Here is a 6,535-nt window from a genome sequence, read left to right on the forward strand (position 1 = left end):
GGAGACCGCCAGGAAGGGCCTGGCCCTGCCCTGCCGATGCCAGCTGGCTCTAGGGCAAGGCCAGGGGGGCTACATGGGGGTGAGAGCAGAAGTAGGCACCCCACCCTCTGTAATAGCCTCCTGCCCTGGAGGGGCTGCCATCACCCCCTTTCACAGCTGGGCAAACAGAGGCACAAAGAGGGGGAGAGACTTGTCCATGGTCACCCACTTAGTCTGTGGCTGAGCTGAGAAGAGAACCCAGAAGTCTTGGCTGCCCCCTCCCCCAAAATGCAGCAGACCCCACTCCCCTCCCAGAGCCAGGCTAGAACCCAGGAGTCCTGGTCCCGAGCCCACCCTTCACTCTCTGAGAACCAGGCACAGCCCTCTGGCTCCCCGATGAGAACAGCTCACCCTAGGGGCTCCAGCTCCCTCTCCACCCATCCCTTCAGTGTTGCAGGCCCCGCTGCCCCCCGCAGGGTCGCCCAGCCCATCAGAGCTCTGGCCCCCCTGGTGGGTGGGGAGCAGCCCAATGACCTGGCCAGGTCCCCTCTGCTAGGAGCTGCCTGCATGCACGGACACCCGGCCCAGAGCTGCATGGGAGCCGGCGAGCCAGTGGGAAGCAAAGCGAAAAGGAGCTGTCCCAGAGCACGCCTGCCCCCACCCCCCCGACAAGCCCCACAAGCTTCTCCCCTCCAACACACCAGCCCTGTCACACCAGGCCAATAACGCACCCCGGTTTCCTCTCCCGGCCTGAAGCTCCTTCCAGCCATAACAGCACACAAGAGCCAGACTCTGCCCTTCCAGCCTGGGCTGGGGGGGTGAGAATTGTACTGGGGACTCACGCTCAGGGGGCCCCCCACAACGGCTGTCATGTGTCAAAAGTGAAATGGGAGGGGCCCCAAATGGCTCTTGCTGGGCCTGCTTCCACCATGGAGATGCCACATCTGGAGTGGGTCATGGGCAGCTAGTTACATGAGGATTGCGCACCCGGTGCTGAGATGCGGCTGCCTCTGGGGTTGGATGCGACAGCTGTTTATACAGGGATGCTCACCCTGTGCTGAGATGCGGCTGCCTCTGGGGTTGGATGTGACAGTTGCTTATACAGGGACGCTCACCCAGTGCTGAGATGCGGCTGCCTCTGGGGTTGGATGTGACAGCTGCTTATACAGGGACGCTCATCCAGTGCTGAGATGCGGCTGCCTCTGGGGTTGGATGCGACAGCTGTTTATACAGGAACGCTCACCCGGTGCTGAGATGCAGCTGCCTCTGGGCTGGGGCACAACAGCAGCTGAATAGCCTCCCAAGAGTTTGGGCCAGAAAGTGGGAATGAATGCAGTGGAGTGTAATTTCCGAGCTGGACTCTGGGCAGGATGCCGAGGGTCACCCCTATCCCCCACGCTGGTGAGCCGGGACGCAAGGTCTCTAGTGACCATGGGGGGCAGGCACTCAGCGTTTCAATTCATTCATTCTATTGGTGATGGTCCTTAGCCTCCAGCAGGGCCCTGTGCCCTAGCATCACACCACTGGGTCAGCACTGACCCAGCCACCCCACTGCCCTCAGCACCTGAGCCAGACCCACCCTACCCCTCCGGCAGCCCTGCCATGTGGGTGTGACAGGCGCCCATGGGGTGAGCTTTGCAGAGGGATCAATGGTGGGGAGAGGGTCACACCCGGGGGGGGCTAGGCCGGCTATCCGGTTTGGCTGCTGTGTGCGTGAGTGCCCCTCGCTGGACCTTGCTGCCCCCTGTACTAGCTCACTGCCTGCTGGGCAGAGCAAGGGGAAGGAGCCTGGGGCCCGACGTTCCCGGGCAGGGTGAGTTTGGTGCTGCCATCGCAGGCCGGCCGGGTGCCTTAGCCACCGATTGCTGGAGCAGGGCAGTTCACCCTGCTGGGGCTGGAGACGCAGGGCGGGGAGCTCTCTGCACCAGGACAGCAGGATTCAGCCCTGTGCGGGGAGGGGGTTGTGCCCCACCTGGCTTCACCCCTGTGGATTTCACACCTCTGCCCCCACATGCTCAGGCGTCTCGACGGTGCCGGCCCAGGGCCGGGGAGCGGGGCTGGGGTGGTGGGGGACGGGGAGGGGAGTTCTTTGGAAACAGCTCCTGTTATCGACGGGATGTGGGCTAGCAACTGCGGCTCGTGGCTCGGGGGCAGCTGGCAGCAGCGCGGGCGGATCGAACCGCATTGATCGGGGGATAATTTAACTCGGAAGGCGGGGGGGTGGGGATTGATGGGTGGTAATTACTGGGAACGAGGACACGTGTGCGTGGTCCGGCCGCTCCAGTGTGCGATTCCCCCCACGGGACGCAGCCGAGTGCGTTTATAAACCGGAGCCGCGCGTGCAGCCCGACCCAGAGCCACACGGGGAGCGCCCAGCCAGCACGCCCGGCTCAGGTAAGGCCCCGGCTCCAGCGCTCACCCTCGTCTCTCGGGACGGACTGCCAGCACCGGCAGGGCAGTGAGGGGCACAGAGCCTAGGGAACCCTCCTGCCACCCACAGCAGGCCAGGGGTGGTTGTGGCTGGTCACAGGCGTGGGGCAAGCTGCCCTTCTCGTTGGCGCTGGAGGACGGGCCCCCGGCCCAGCTCGCGCTGCTTTGTCTGCTCTCCGGGGGCTAGCGCTCCTGCCTTGGCACCAATCCTTGGCTCCTCTCTGTGATGGGGGAGTTCGGTGCAGCAAAGGGGGGTGTCTGACGGCACCCACCGTCCCACCTGCCCTGCCCTGGCTGAATAGCGGGGGCAAGGCCGCACCTCTAGCTGCTGAGAGTCACAGAGATCTAGCCCTGGACACCCTCTCTCCATCCACAGGACACGGACACTCCCACAGGTCCCCAGGCAGGCTCTCAGACCTGCCTGTTCATGCGTCCCGTCCTGTGCCCATCACCGTAGCCTCTGGGCTCCTCCAGGCATTAGCTCTCCAGGCTGAGCCCACCAGACTCCTCCAGATACACGACCCTCCTGATCTGCTCTGTGCCCCGGTGCCGAGAGGCATTTCCCAGACCCCTCCCTAGCCAGGACCGGGGTGCGGGTGCTATCCCTGGTCTGGGAGGCGTGGGGCTTTCCGAGAACAGACCCCTGCAGACAGAGCAGGTGAATCTAGGACCCCAAGTCCAGCCTCCCCCACTCCCACCCAGCACAAGCGTCCAGTGAACTGGTCACTACCGTGGTCAGGAGCGAGCCGCGTGCTGCACTGTGCAACCAGCCGTGGGGCTCCCTCGCCTGGGTGGTGGGTCTGGGCTGCGTCCTCGTCCCCATGGCACAAGTGGGCAGCTGGAGACAGACTGGTCAGAGCCACAGAACGGGGGGTGGGGGGTTAGTCTTCAGCAGCCCCGACACCCCCGGGAAGCAGGGCCGGCTGCTGGGAGGATGGGCAGGGAGCAGGGCTGGAGTGAGGACGCTGGGTTCTCTGACCTACTGTCTCTTCCCCAGTCTGTGCTTCAGTTTCCCCATCAGGACAACGGGGCTCGTGCTCCTGCCTGGCGCTAGGGGTGAAATGCGCTCCCATCTTAACGCCAACCCCTGGCGGGTGCCCCTGGGTCCGTCCCCCAGGGACAGCTGCTCACACTGCGTCTCCCTCCGGTCCAAAACATCTAGAGCCGGACTCAGCCCCAGCTATGGGCGGCGCAAGGGTGTGGGGGCACGCCTGGGGCACGTGTGTGCAGAGGGGAACCGGGATGGACACAAGAAAAGGACCCTGCCGGCTGGCTGGAGGTTCAGTCCCCCGTTGGCCAGGCCTCAGGAACCCCTCTCCTCTCCTGGAGCTTTGGGCACCAGCAGCTGAGTGGTGTGACGGAGCAGGGAGTGGGAGGACTGACCTGGGGATGTCGCAGGGGAGTTTTACTGGGACTGTCTGCATGGGGGTGACTTCACTTGAGGGACCATACCTGAGCCTGTAACCTGAGCCGGGAGAGGGTGGGGCCAGGTGACACCTTTGCCTGGGAAACTGGACAAAGGCTGGAGGAGCCGGGGGAAGGCTGGGGGAGACGGCTGGAGGGGGGTTAGTTTGGAGCGGTCTGGGAAAACGAAGGGAACCCCAAGTCTGGGGTCTAAGCTCCCTGCCCCCCAGAGGGATCTGACTAAGGAGTCCTGGTTGTACCTACAAGCCCTGCTTGGGACTGTGTCCCTGTCGGCTAATAAACCTTCCGTTTTATTGGCTGACTGAACGTCCCGGTGAATCGCAGGAAGTGGGGGTGCAGGGCCCGGACTCCCCCACACTCCGTGACAAGTGGCTGCAGAGAGATGGAGGGCAGAGGGACCTGCTGGCCTAGATCCTGCTGGTGTAGGGGGAAGGAGTGTGCGTGGGGGGGAATGTGTTGAGAGTGTGTGTGGAGATCATGGGGGTGTGGGAGGGTATGGGGGATGTAGGGGTCATGTGGGGACTTTGGAGGATCATGGGGGAATTTAGGGGGACTTGTGGGATGTGGGAGGACAGGGAGATCATTGGGGGGATATGGGCATGGGGGGGGTCTGTATCAGAGCATGCAGTACTCCCAATTCTAATGACCACACCCATGGCCAGGTTCCCTGACCAGTGACTCGGTGGCTGCCAGCTCCACCGGGGATGGCTTTGACCCGCAGGGGGCAGGACACAGGCTCTGGCTAGGAATCATTCCCCAGGAGCCCAGTGCATTGGGGCAGGGGGCTGAGTGGGGGGTGCTGATGGGGCACGTGGTTCCCCAGAGGCGGCCCAGGGACCCCCTGCCCTTCTGTAGTCTTCTCCCCACGGGTCTCTCAAGGTGCTGTACAAACAGCAACGAACAAGGCCACAGCCCCTCGGTGAGGGGGTCAGGACGCTTAGCCCCATGGTACAGAAGGGGAAACTGAGGCATAGGGTGGGGAAGGGACTTGCCCACGAATGGAACAAGAGACAGGAGTCCTGACTCCCCCTCACCTCACTGAACTCTGCTCCCCTCCCACGACAGAAGGAACCAGCCCACCCGAGGGACCGCACAGTGAGGGAGGGGGCTGGGAAGGAGCCTGGCAGAGGGGGGCGCGGTGAAGGGGGATGAGGCCCATTCTCCCCACCCGGTTCTACACCGAGCCGGGACGGAGCCGGGGGAGCAGGCCCCAGACGCAGCCGGGGTGGGGGCGGAGGGGGGGGCTGTTAACCCTCACGCTCTCCCTCTTTTTTTCCATAGTGCGCCGGGCCGGACCCCGCCCCTGCCCCTGCCGCTGGCTGATATGTTTGATATTAGGTTGTTTTATTGGAAAACCAACTAAATATCAAACATATTCTTCCGGCGCCAGGGCCACTCAGCACCGCCCGGGGCAGACGCCGTCGGCTCTCTCCGCTCGCCTGGCTTGGCCTCACAGCAAGCCCTGCTCCTGGGACCATCCGCGACACCGGCCCGGGGTGGGGGGCAGCTCCCCTCAGATCGGATCCGCCCTTCCCCCCCTGTCGTTCCCGTCCGCACTTACAGCTGCCTCCCCCCCTTGCTGCAATAAAGCTGTCTAAGATCCTCTCCCCATCAATGGCGATTGTTTCCCTCCGTGGCACCAAATGTGGAGCAGAGGCGTCCCGCCCGCCCGGGCCAAAGCAAACAGGAGGGCTGAGCTCCCAGCACCGGGGGGGCTGAGGGGGCCATGCACAGCCAGGACTTTGCCCAAGGAGACGAGACGCCTGTTAGTTGCAGGCCCCAGGCCTTTCTGGCCAGACATGGTGTCACGGAGTATTGGGGGACTCAGGGCCCTGCACCCCCGACTTCCTGCGATTCACCATGACTCTCAGCCAGCCAGTAAAGCAGAAGGTTTATTTGGATGACAGGAATACAGTCCAAGACAGGTCTTGCAGGCACAGACAACAGGGCCCCCCTCAGTTAGGTCCAGCTTGGGGTCCCAGGGCATGCCAGCCCACCCCCCTTTGGGGGGTCAGAGCCATCTCTCCCTCCCAGCCATCTCTCCCTGCCTGCTTCCAGCCCTCTCCTTTTGCGACCCCTCCCACAGCCTTTGTTCAGTTTCCCGGGCTAAGGAGTCACCTCACCTTCAACCCCTTCCTGGGTTCTCATGTTACACACTCAGGTATGCGCCCTCGGGCAGATCCCATCCTGCAATGCAGACTATCCCAGCACACTCCCCTGTCAGCATTCACAGACCACTGTGAGAACAGGCCCAGTTCGTCACATCTCTCCCCCCTTCGAGACCGAACTGAGCAGGGTCACTTTAGCCAGTGACCCGGGGAAGTTCGAACCTACCCCCGTTCCCATGGATGCCCCCGCATCCCTCCCATTCCTTGGTGAGAATTACACCAGGCCCCTCCAGTTTCACGCCCCCCCCTTAGGTCGGGGGTGCTTGTTGGCACTCGCAGTTCGCATGTGGGAAGGTTTATGCGGCCTGCGCCCTTTTCCCACCCCCATACCTCTGGGGCTCCAACTGGGCTGTGGTCTTCTCCCAGCGCTCCAGTCTGGAGGTCTGTGCTTTGGGCTCTCTTGGTTTAGAGCCGCCCTTTTTACCTTGGCCACCCTCCGAAAAGGCTCCTCTATGCTGGGCAAGGGTCCTAAAGCTGTTTTCCCCTTGTCCCAGGCCTTCCTCCCCCTCTGACAGGGGTCACAGGATCCGCAG

The sequence above is a fragment of the Malaclemys terrapin genome, chromosome 21, assembly GCF_027887155.1.
Source record: "Malaclemys terrapin pileata isolate rMalTer1 chromosome 21, rMalTer1.hap1, whole genome shotgun sequence".
In the NCBI taxonomy this organism is placed as follows: domain Eukaryota; kingdom Metazoa; phylum Chordata; order Testudines; family Emydidae; genus Malaclemys; species Malaclemys terrapin.